The following is an 11988-nucleotide window of genomic DNA, read 5'->3' on the forward strand; positions in this document are numbered from 1 at the left end:
AAGTCCCCTTTTCTTTTTATTTTCCTTTCTCTTTTCTTTTAGATTTTCAAATTCAAATTTGAATTCGATTGTAACTGTGAATTATACTCATTTTAAATGTACAATTTGAACCTAAATATAGGAGGTTTTATTATTATATTTTTTTGTATTTCTTTATTTCTTTGAATGGCATTTTTCTCCCTTTCCTTTACACCCAAATTTGCAAACTAGTGTTAAATCCACAAATTTGAATATTAATATATTTCTTTTTATATTCCTTTTATATTGTCACAAAATGCACACCAAATAAAGTCCAACATGATGCATAATTTAGTGACATATATTTTATATTTATTTGTTTTCATGTGATGTTCTCATGAAATGATAAATATGGACACCACACATATATACAAAGGAATGTCATTTTTTTGTACAAAGTGGGTATTACACAAAGTTCCAGTAGCTTCAAAATAACCCGCTACGATTTCTTGAAGGGCGATATAGGAATCCATCATCCCGAAAGCCCTCGCATCATGATCGACCCGAGAACCTCCCTATAACCACAACTCCTCTACTGCCCTTGCCCCTTTTAGGTAAGGTAGTCCTCCACTAGCTTTCCTAATTAGTCAGCCAAGGGCATCCCATACCACCCTTGTGGTAGCACTATTATCTCAAGTAAAGCTCCATGTTCTAGTTAACCAAAATGATCTTATCATGTACATTAAACAATCCATCTTGTTATTTACTCTTTTTATTTTGCTGCTTCCAAGGACTTACCTTGAGTAAAGCTTTAAAAGCGCAGAAGGATGTCAAGGACAAAAGTACTTGGATAGCCTTCGGTAATCTACGGTCGAAGGTTATCGACTTACGGCATCAGGCATAGAGAAAGATAACATTTTGATTTATTTAGTCAACAAGCTGAAGGAGAGCCAGGCTGAATTAGCGAAGTTTTCCGAAGGGGGCTCAAGAATTTTAAAGTTGGAAGAAGAAAAGAAAGCTGATGTGAAGCGCATTACTGATCTTGAATCTGCACTGTTAGCGCAAGTGGAGCTACACAAGTCTGAGGTGCTAAAATTAGAGGAAAAACTTGATGAAGTGAGCAAAAATTTTGAAGTTGAAAAAGAAAAACGTGAGATTGCCAAAACCGAGCGTGGCAGAGTTCAAAGAAATGTCGACGAGCTTCAGACTTCTAAAGAACAATGCTTTTCTATTGCTGCTCACTGCTGCGGGAGGTTGAAGAACATGTTCGCTAGCAACGGGCTTTTTTGAATAATGAAAACTTTATCTGTGGTGATCCCGAAGGGGCTGTTAAATGGATAGAGGGTGAAATTGAAGCTTTCGACGAAGTCCTCACTGGTCGAGGAGACTTTTGTGCCTGCGTAGGGGCCCGAGGAGCAGTGTTGTTACTTGAAAAGGCTGGTTGCGAACATGCAAAGGTTGTAATGCAACCAGACTTCATAGTTTCAGCTAATGATATAAAGGAGCCTTTTGCCGAAGCCATCGCCTTGGGAGGAAAATTTTATTCTGAAGTTTGGCTTGGTGGTGGAAGAAAGATAGTGGACGAAGCTATCAAAGAGAGTGAAGAAGAGGTCATTTTGGATACTAGATTCTTATTATTCAGACTTTTAGTTTTTGTGATGAAATTACTCTTTTGACTTTTACAGACTCATCGGGCTACCGAAGAGGCCAAGAAAGCTGAAGAAGCTGCACAGTTAGAGAGACACATAGGTACATTTTATTTGCCCTTGAATTCTAGCTTCATAATTAATTACCTTCGTAATATGTAACAGAACGACTTTTGTACAACGGAATTTTCTCCACTACCAGAACCTTATAATGCCGAAGTCGATCCAGCGTTAAAAGAAATCCTTGCTGAATTCAAGGTTGTGCATGTAGCAATAGACAAAGTTGTTGACAAAGTGCTGAATGAAGCTGCTGAGGAAGTTCTAATGGAGGACTAATAGATTGTTGTAAAGAAATTCTTTTCAATGACATGTTTAAGAAGTCTGTAAAAACATTTCCATGAGTGTATCTTGCATTATGTAAAAACAATTGTATTCCCTACATAATTGTAGTGTGTACGATATTTCTTTATGTAGCGTGAAATAAATGTATGTACCGTTTTTGAGCCGAAGGCGAAAAAACACCTTCCCTTCTTTTCACGCTTCATAAAGAAAAACTTCTTCAGCTGAAGGTCTTGTATTATCATAGAGAATGTTGCCGCTAGAGACGAAGCATTGTCCCCTTCTTTGCCCTTCTGTCTCCGTTATATAATTTCACAAAAAACATGTATGAAGCCAAAACATTTGATCTCGTTCGTCCTTTAATGCGCTACCTTAGAGTTAATAAAGGGAGCAATTCCCCTTCTTCTCACTTCATACTTGATGCAAGATAATACGATGCATGATGGTATGATGCGTAATGGTATGATCATATGATGCATGATGCTTGGTGCAAGACAGTGATAAAGAAAAGAGGAAAAAAAATTGTAACAAGACTCTGTATTCCTTTGGGAACGACTTTGGAGTCCTCTACACCTTTACTAGGTGTTTTATTTAAGCTCTGCATCCCCTTAGGAACAACTTTAGAGCTTCTTCATCTTTACTAGATGGTATTTTAAGCTCTGCATCCCCTTAGAAACGACTTTAGAGCTTCTTCACCTTTACTAGGTGGTATTTTGAGCTCTGCATCCCCTTACGAGCGACTTTGGAGCTTCTTTGGCATTTTTGTTACACTCGATAGTGTAACCTTAGATTTATTATAGAGTGTCGAAGGATATACCTTCTTTAAGTACGTCACACCCGGATTTAAGGGATAAAGTCGGGTGCATCTCATATGTGCGCCAAAGAAGAACATCAAATATAATGATAAAGTGTATAGAGATAAATGGCACAAGTATCATTATTACATAGCGGAAGTCTTACAAAAACAAATGATAACAATAAAGCAAACTATATATTATTCCTTGGCACCATCAAGCTGACTGCGAGACGTCACCTAGATGAGCTCGTACTCCTCATTATATGGCACCTCTTGGACCACATATTCTTCTCCTGTGGGGGGGTTTATATATCGCAAGTATGAGCTCACAAAAGATCATAGCTCAACAAGTTGTGGGGAATAATGTGCATGAACTCACCAAAGGTGGGAGTTCATGTGAAGTGTAAGGCTGATCAACAAATAAGGGTTAAAGTTGAGCAATGCTTTTAATAAGTTGGTCAAATTTTATTAGCAGTTACTAACTGTAAGTAGATACCAAACCAGAGTAATGATAGATCAAAATTAATAATAATCCATAATGCGATGCAAATGACAAATTGAATTGAGTTCCATAAATTAATTATGTGAGAGTCCTGAGTTGCTCATGACCGCGAGAACGACTAATATACTAGTTTTACACTCTGCAGAGGTTGTACCCTGTACCCACAAATCGTGTATCCCATCTAGCCTGGGTTTGCAAGGCCCTTAGACACTGCCGAGGTGAATGCCTAGGGATCCACTACAAGGCTGTAAGAAAAATGGACCCCGGGCCATTTGGCTTAATGAGTTTTGGTGTTTGATGATTAACACAATCCGTGAACTAATGAATTTCCTAGTGTTTGTGTTTGAAGTTCACAGGATGCTAGAATTAATTGGACCAAGGAATTGAGGAAAGCAACACCTCAAAAGAAGACATTAAGAAGATCCAAGAAAAGTCCAAGAATGAAGATGTGTGTTGCCTACGGACTGTCTGTGCAAGGAGCACCGGACTGTCTCGTAGCACACTGGACTGTCCGGTGCCCACACGCCGAACTGTCTACTGCACCAGGAACCTCAGCCCCAACGGCTAGTTCCAGGTGGCACTCGGAGGGAAGACCACCTGACTGTCCGGTGTGAAGTCCAGACTGTTCGGTGTGAAAGCCTGCGGCGCCAACGGTCACCTGCTCTAACAGGGTAACGGTTAGGCGCACCGAACAAGGAACAGTGCGCTGTCTGGTGCACCACCGGATTGTCTGGTGTGACCGCAGAAAGCAGCAGCTTTCCTCCAACGGCTAGATTTGTGTTGGGGGCTATAAATACACCCCCAACCGGCCATTTCCAAGTGTGGGAGCCCAAGGGACATACCAAGGCATATAGTAGACATTCCCAAGTGCTCTTACACCCAAGTGCTTAATAGAATCACTCGGTGATTAGCTTAGGTGCTTTACGAAGTGCATAGGTTAGTTAGACTGCTCTAGTGCTTGCTCTAGGTGAACCCTAGTTAGTTGAGTGAGGTTTGTAAAACCACACAACCCCTCGGCTCTTGCGTGAGTCATCATTAGTGTACCGAGTGGGGCGAGAGTCTTGTGAGACCGTGACAACTGAGTTTGTGTCACGGCCGCCACCGTGTACCGGAGGGAACGAGGCCCTCGGTGTTTCGGCCGAAAGCTCGATAGTGGAGACGGCGGGAGCATCCGAGAGGAGCCAGAAGCGGAGCACCACTTGCACGTGGAGAAGGCCCGTGGCTCTCTATGGAGTTACTCGACCGAGGTGCTTGGCCCTCGCGTGGGCTCCCCTTTGCGTAGGGGCACCAACGAGGATCAGTCGGGACCTTGCGCGGTTTCGGATACCTCGATAAAAATACCGGCGTCATCCACGAGAGTTTGCATCTCTACTTTGCTCTTTAAGTTTCCGCATTTATATTAAGCATTTAAGTTTCAATCTTGTATTCATACTTATATTGTGTAGATTGAAACTTAGCCATTGCGGTAGAGATAGCAACACATAGACAAAACCTAGTTTGCACATTCTAGTTTGATTATTTACATAGGTTTTGCTCTAGGGATTTATTAGTGGCCTAGTTTAGTAAAAGTTTTAGAAGTCCTAATTCACCCCCCCCCCTCTTAGGCATCACTCGTTTCCTACAAGTGGTATCAGAGCCTGGTTTCGCTCATTGGAAACTTTTTAGCTTCACCGCTAAAAGAGCCGACGCTTTTTAGACGAAGGGATGGATACCCATAGGCCACCACACTTCGACGCCACTAACTTCCCATATTATAGTGCTAGAATGGCTTGTTACCTAGAGGCCGTTGATCTAGGTGTTTGGAGAGCACTCGTGACGGGATGAAACACCCCAAGAATCCCGAGAAACCCACCACGAGTGAGGAAAAAGAAATTCATTTAAATGCTCGAGCCAAAAATTGCTTGTATGAATCTCTTAGCATGGATATTTTTAATCAAGTATTTACCTTGAAAACTGCTAATGAGATTTGGCTAAAATTGCATGAGCTCCATGATGGCACATCAAATGTTTGTGAGCAAAAACATTGCCTAGTCTTAAATGAGTATAATTCTTTTGCTATGAGAGATGATGAGCTCGTTAGAGACATGTATTCTCGTTTAAATCTAATCATCAATGAGCTCAACTCTATTGGCATAAATAAGCTAGGTGATGCGAACATTGTAAGGAAGATTATCTCCCTGCTACCACAATGAAGATATGGGAGCATCATCACCATCCTTCACAACATGGAGGACTTGAGTACCATGACCCCGACCATTGTGATTGGGAAAATCGCGGCTTTTGAGATGTCGCAAAAAATGTGTCGGGGAGAGGAGCCAACTTCCTCAAGGCCATATGCTTTTGCATGTGATGAAAGGAAGGGTAAAAAGAAGACTCCTACTCCAAGTTCCTCAAGTGAAGAAGAGGAAGAAGAAGAAAGTGATGATAATGAAGATAATCAACCGTGCACATCATCCTCCGAGGACGAAGAAACAATCCAACGCATCGGAAAGGTAATGGGGATGATCCGCAAGATTAATCTAATGGGTGTGCCCCTGCAGGTCGAAGATCTTCTCTTTAACATTGACAGGAAAAAGCAAAGAAAGAGAGGGTGTTTTGCATGCGGGGAGAAGGGCCACTTCAGGGACAACTGTCCAACTATGGCCGAACCCAAAAAGGAGAGGAGCAAAGGCAAGGCGCTAACAAGTGTCAGAACTTGGGATGATTCTTCAAGTGAAGATGAACCTCCAAGGACGCACAGCCACCGGTCCTCATCACGCTCATCACGGTCATCACACAAATGCCTTATGGCAAGAGGTAACAAAAGCATTTCATTCTCTAGTGATGAAAGTAGTAGTGATGATGAAGGTGAGGGAAAGCCCTCCGTAGATGAGCTTGCGGAAGCCATTAAATTTTTTTAGGATGTTTGCACTAAGCAAAAAGCTCAACTTAAAACTTTGAAAAATAAGTTGATTAGCTCCCAAAATGATTATAAAGGTTTGATAGAAAAATTTGAAACTTTTGCAAACTTAAATAGTGAGCTGTCAACTAAAATTGAGCTATTAGAGTCTAGTGCACCATCCACTGCTACCGATGATGGCCTTATTAAACTTAAGGCTAAGTTAGCTAGTTCTCAAGAAGCCATTGAAAATTTGCTAGGGAAAATGGAAATTCTTAGCATACACAACAATGAGCTAACTACTAAGCTAGAAAACATTGGTAGCACCCCAGAAGTATCTTTGATTGAAATACCTGAAATTTTTAAGAAAGATGCTTCTACTTCTTGCTTTGATTTAAGTGATGATTCTAACCCCTGCAATCAAGTTCTTGTTAAGAATGCTATTATAGAAACTTGTTCTAACGAGATTGCAAAGGAAAATGAGCAATTAAAGCAAGAAGTGGCTCATCTTAGAAAAGCCTTGTATAATAAGAAAGGCAAAGCCAAACAAATCCGACCTCCACAGGATAACACCACTGCGGGAGTGAACAAGCCTATGGAGGGTGAAAATGTGATTTGTAGGTTATGCCACAAGGAAGGCCACAAGTCTTTCCAATGCAAGGCGATGACCGGGGATAAGCAAAGGCAAAAGCTCAAGCAAAATCCATCAAGCAAAATCTCCAACACCTACATCAAAAAGGTGGACAAAAAGACCGCTACACCATATATGATCAAAAAGAAAAATAATGGAAAGGTGATAGCAATCAAGGCAAACAAGCAAGCCAACAAAGAAAAGGGGGCGAAACGCATCTGGGTGCCAACGGAAATAATTTCAACCATGAAAAGCACCAAGAAGGTTTGGATCCCGAAAGGGAAGTGAGTGCACCGAAGGTCGTCGGGAAATTTGGAGACTTGGCAAAGTGGGGATGTATATCATGGGATACATCATAATGGATCAAGTTATTGCCAAGTAAATTAATAAAAAGTTTGGACCCAAAATTCCCACCCATGACTAAGGTAACTAGATTTATTGTATTTCTTATTTTTAGATATGCGTATCTAATTATTTTTAGTTTACCTTTCATGCCTAGTATTACAATTTGTACTTACTTTTGCTTAAATGCATGCATACTAGGTAAATCACATGGTAGGATTGCTTGCTTTCAATTCATACACTTAAGCAAACCTACATGGTTTAAAATGTTTATTTAAGCACGTCACATAGCTTCTATATCACTCCATAGTAAATGATACATTAATTGATATTTTTAAATATTACAAGTGGTAAAACACTCATATTCTACAATTTGTATCATTTAATTTATATGTGCCAAAGTTCGGATTATAGATAAATCGCCCCTCTTGATATCAAATCAAAGTGCATGTCTCCTACAAGTATTCAAAACTTGTATGCACACTTTCAGGGGGAGGTTACTCTACAATCTAAGACATTGAGCCTAACACCTCTTTCAAGTCTATTTCTTGTGATAGTCTCATTGTAAGGAAAATGAAGTCCCCGGAGAAAGACAACAACAATCTTCCACTGCAAAATCTCCAAGAACTCTCATGTCTCACAAGCCTGCCATTGGTTTTCAATTGGTCCGCCATTGACTTTCAATCGGTATCTTTTGAGACTATATTTAGTATCATTTACATGTCTTCTCCAATATTTGATCAGACTATATTTTCATATCATATACTTCCATGTTGCTAAAAAATGCATATGTGGTTAACTCATATTCTGTTACCTATGCATAAGGGAAGTTAGTCTATTCAAATTATGTCTTGCACCTCTAATTTTCACATGCTTTTTCCTAAGTAGAAGATCTCTGTGAGGGGGAGTATTTCTTCGTCTCTAAAAAGGGGAGAAACTTCTTTCTAAAGAGAACACTCATTTAGGGGGAGTTATCATTTGATGGTAACCTACAAGTGTTTCAATTCCTTATGAGGGCAAGACTTATTTACTTCCTACATGATTTTAATGTCTTCCTTTTCGGTGGTTGGTGCCAAAGGGGGAGAAGTTTAGGGACCAACGCAATGAAAAATGTATCAAACACCAAACACCACCAATTTAAAATTTTAAAATCTGCAAGTGGCTTTTCAAGTGGTTTTGGTTATTTGGTCCAAAATAGGAAGTAAGTGAATTATAGAGTTAGGGGGAGGCTTAAGTCCATAATATCACATTATGGGGACAAACATGCATCCAAGCAAGTAGATTGCATATTTTCATTCAAATACTTGTATTATTTGCTTGCTTTGGTTGTGTTGTCATCAATCACCAAAAAGGGGGAGATTGTAAGGAAAATGGACCCCGGGCCATTTGGCTTAATGAGTTTTGGTGTTTGATGATTAACACAATCCGTGAACTAATTAATTTCCTAGTGTTTGTGTTTGAAGTTCACAGGATGCTAGAATTACTTGGACCAAGGAATTGAAGAAAGCAACACCTCAAAAGAAGACATTAAGAAGATCCAAGAAAAGTCCAAGAATGAAGATGTGTGTTGCCTGCGGATTGTCTGTGTGAGGAGCACCGGACTGTCCGATGCCCACACGCCGAACTGTCTGGTGCACCAGGAACCTCAGCCCCATCGGCTAGTTCCAGGTGGCACTAGGAGGGAAGACCACCAGACTGTCCGATATGACGTCCGGACTGTCCGGTGTGAAAGCCTGCGTCGCCAACAGTCACCTGCTCTGACAGGGTAACGGCTAGGCGCACCGGACAAGGAACAGTGCGCTGTCCGGTGCACCACCGGACTGTCCGGTGTGACCGCAGAAAGCAGTAGCTTTCCTCCAACGGCTAGATTTGTGTTGGGGGCTATAAATACACCCCCAACCGGCCATTTCCATGTGTGCGAGCCCAAGAGACATACCAAGGCATATAGTAGACATTCCCAAGTGCTCTTACAACCAAGTGCTTAATAGAATCACTCGGTGATTAGCTTAGGTGCTTTGCGAAGTGCTTAGGTTGGTTAAACCACACAACCCCTCGGCCGGAAGCTCGATAGTGGAGACGGCGGGGAGCATCCTAGAGGAGCCGAAAGCGGAGCACCACTTGCGCGTGGAGAAGGCCCGTGGCTATCTACGGAGTTACTCGACCGAGGTGCTTGGCCCTCGCGTGGGCTCCCCTTTGCGTAGGGGCACCAACAAGGATTAGTCGGGACCTTGCGCGGTTCCGGATACCTCGGTAAAAATACCGGCGTCATCCACGAGAGTGTGCATCTCTACTTTGCTCTTTAAGTTTCTGCATTTATAATAAGCATTTAAGTTTCAATCTTGTATTCATACTTATATTGTGTAGATTGAAACTTAGCCATTGCGGTAAAGATAGCAACACATAGACAAAACCTAGTTTGCACATTCTAGTTTGATTATTTACATAGGCTTTGCTCTAAGGATTTATTAGTGGCCTAGTTTAGTAAAAGTTTTAGAAGTCCTAATTCACCCCCTCTTAGGCGTCACCCGTTTCCTACAAAGGCCTTTACAAAGTTCCACTAGCTTCAAAAAACCAGCTACAGTTCTAGGAAGAGCAATGCAGGAATCCCTTGTCTGACCACCATTCTAGCAAAATCAACCCGAGAACCTCCCTACATGCCTACTCCCCTACTGCCCTTGCCCCTTTCGGGTAAGGTGGTCCTCCACTAGCTTTCCTAGTTAGTCAGCCAAGGGTATCCCATTCCACCCTTGTGGTGACACGTGTTTCTCAAGTTAAGCTCGATGTTCCAATTAACATAATTGTCTTATCATGAACAGAAATAGAACAGTAATAAAGAATGATCATGTGTAATAGTTATCCCAACACCCAAAACCATATATAGCAGCAGCAAAGACTACCCAAAAGTTTAGAGGTAAACAAGGTGTAAAGATGACCAAACTAGGGTGACCTATTGGGTCCCATCAAAAGTAAGCCTATGCATGATAAAATGATTATAGAGAACATTATTGGGAAAATAAAAGTGGTCAAGGGCACAACTTACCTTCAATGAGCTCCTGCTCAGCAACTTCTACCTGCTGAACACCTGAATTCTCGGCCACTGACTCATCTACTCGCCACAATACAAACAAACATGGTACAAGGGGTAAATTAACATCACACCAAACATGAATACAGAATACATAATAATAATCTACGCATTGTAACGAGATCGTAGGAACGAGAATCACTAAATTCGGAGTTACGGATTTCAAGTTATGATTTTCGAAGATTTCATGTGTTTGGTACGGAAATTATTAAGTGATCAATTTAAAATGGGTTTCATGCTAAAACAGTGTTACTAAAGACAAACAATATTGATACTAAATTATAGGAACTGGAATGGGTTAAAAGGAGTTAGAATGAATTTTCTAGGAATTATACAAATTTTGGATTTATTTTAACATAAGAAAGGCATTTTGTACTTTAATTTCTCTGGTTTCTAATTTCCTCGGACAGCGTGCATGAATAACCGAAAGCTCAAGGGCTACTCCGCAAAAGTCTCTAGACTCAAAACGCCTTGCACTGGACTATGGGTTAATTCCCAAATTCTTTAGGGTCTCTTATGTAAAAATCCTCGGCCGAAAGAGTATTGAGCCAACAGGATCGTCCGATCCCGAATCAATGGATCCGATCAGTCCCATGTTCGCATGCGATGCTGGCCCTTGGATTTAAGATTCGTGATTCCAGCCACATCCACGCCATCTTCGATCAGGACCGCTCATCCTCCAATCTACGGTCAGCATAAGGTCTCGAAGTTAGCTATTCGCTCGGTTGATCTGTGTCGCTGATGCGAGGATCAACGCCCTGGAGCCTATCTCCTTCCTAACGCGTCGGCCGTGGTAGGGCAAACGCGAAACGCGGTGGCGCCCCCGTCGGCGCACCGCCGCAGAGCAGTTCTACTCCCTACCACTTCCATCAGCTATGGCCGTGCAATGTGGATGTCGCAACAAACTAGGTGGCGGCATCAAATCGCTGGAGGACAGATAAACGAGCCAGGTCGTGGTGCCCGATGCTTCCATGGTGGTTCCCAAGCCGATGGACAATTACCAGCACCCGGACATCCGAACTAGTACGCCATGAGATAATACACAGAGAAAAGGGTCTAGCAAAGGGATTAGAAGTTTCTAACCGAGAGGGATTGGCGTAGGAATTTCGTCTCCTCCAGGGGCGATCCCACGGCGCGGGATGATGTCTCCGGCGAGCGATTGCCACCCAAGCACGATCCGGGTTTCCCCCACCGACGACCTCCACACCGTCTGGGCACCCGCGCGACCCTGCTTGAGCTCCCCGGCTGGCTATCGGCCCGCAGACGCAAGATTCTGCCACAATGAGCTGGTTTCCCCCTCTCACGACGACTGACGGTTCTTGGCAGCGCAGCTTTGGTTCACGTCTGTGGTTGGGGAAGAAGAAATGTGCGCACGATTGGCTTGTATAGCCCACGAATCCAGACTCCAGGCGAGGCGTGCGACGTGAGGCCGAAATCCCCGGGTGGAGAGCCAGAGCGCCGCCGCATATGGCAGTGTTGGTTGTAACAACCCTGGTGGGAGAAGGTCTGATCCGCGGGCCCAGAACGTAGGTGACGCGACTGATGGTCGTATGACCAAGCGGGCCCATTGGTAAGGACGGGGTGTTCAGGTGCGCGGACGATGTGAGTCCACCACGTGGAGTCAGGATGTCGGCGCCTGGTGGTAACTGCAGCTGGTTGCGGCATGATGTGGTGGATGGCCAATGGGTCCACATGTCGGCACCACCCCCAACTGGGCTAGTTGGTCGCTTGGGGAAAAATTGGCCGATCAGGTTGAGTTCAGCTCGTGCGGCGCCTATTCTTCTTTTTTTCCTTTTTATTTTCCTTTCTTT

General features: G+C 42.8%; 1 long non-coding RNA gene across 2 annotated transcripts; it reads right to left on the bottom strand.

Annotated features, from left to right (window-relative positions):
- Positions 1-2098: 2098 nt before the first annotated feature.
- LOC103647993 (uncharacterized) lies at positions 2099-11701 on the bottom strand. 2 transcript variants are annotated; one of them, XR_002267740.2, is made up of 4 exons: positions 11261-11701; positions 10133-10198; positions 6473-6533; positions 2099-3032 (listed from the first exon to the last, which is right to left on the bottom strand). It is a non-coding gene; the product is annotated as an uncharacterized lncRNA (long non-coding RNA). The 2 variants fall into 2 exon arrangements; XR_563163.2 differs by lacking the exon at positions 6473-6533.
- Between the last annotated feature and the right edge of the window lie 287 nt (positions 11702-11988).

The sequence above is a fragment of the Zea mays genome, chromosome 2, assembly GCF_902167145.1.
Source record: "Zea mays cultivar B73 chromosome 2, Zm-B73-REFERENCE-NAM-5.0, whole genome shotgun sequence".
Classification (NCBI taxonomy): Eukaryota; Viridiplantae; Streptophyta; class Magnoliopsida; order Poales; family Poaceae; genus Zea; species Zea mays.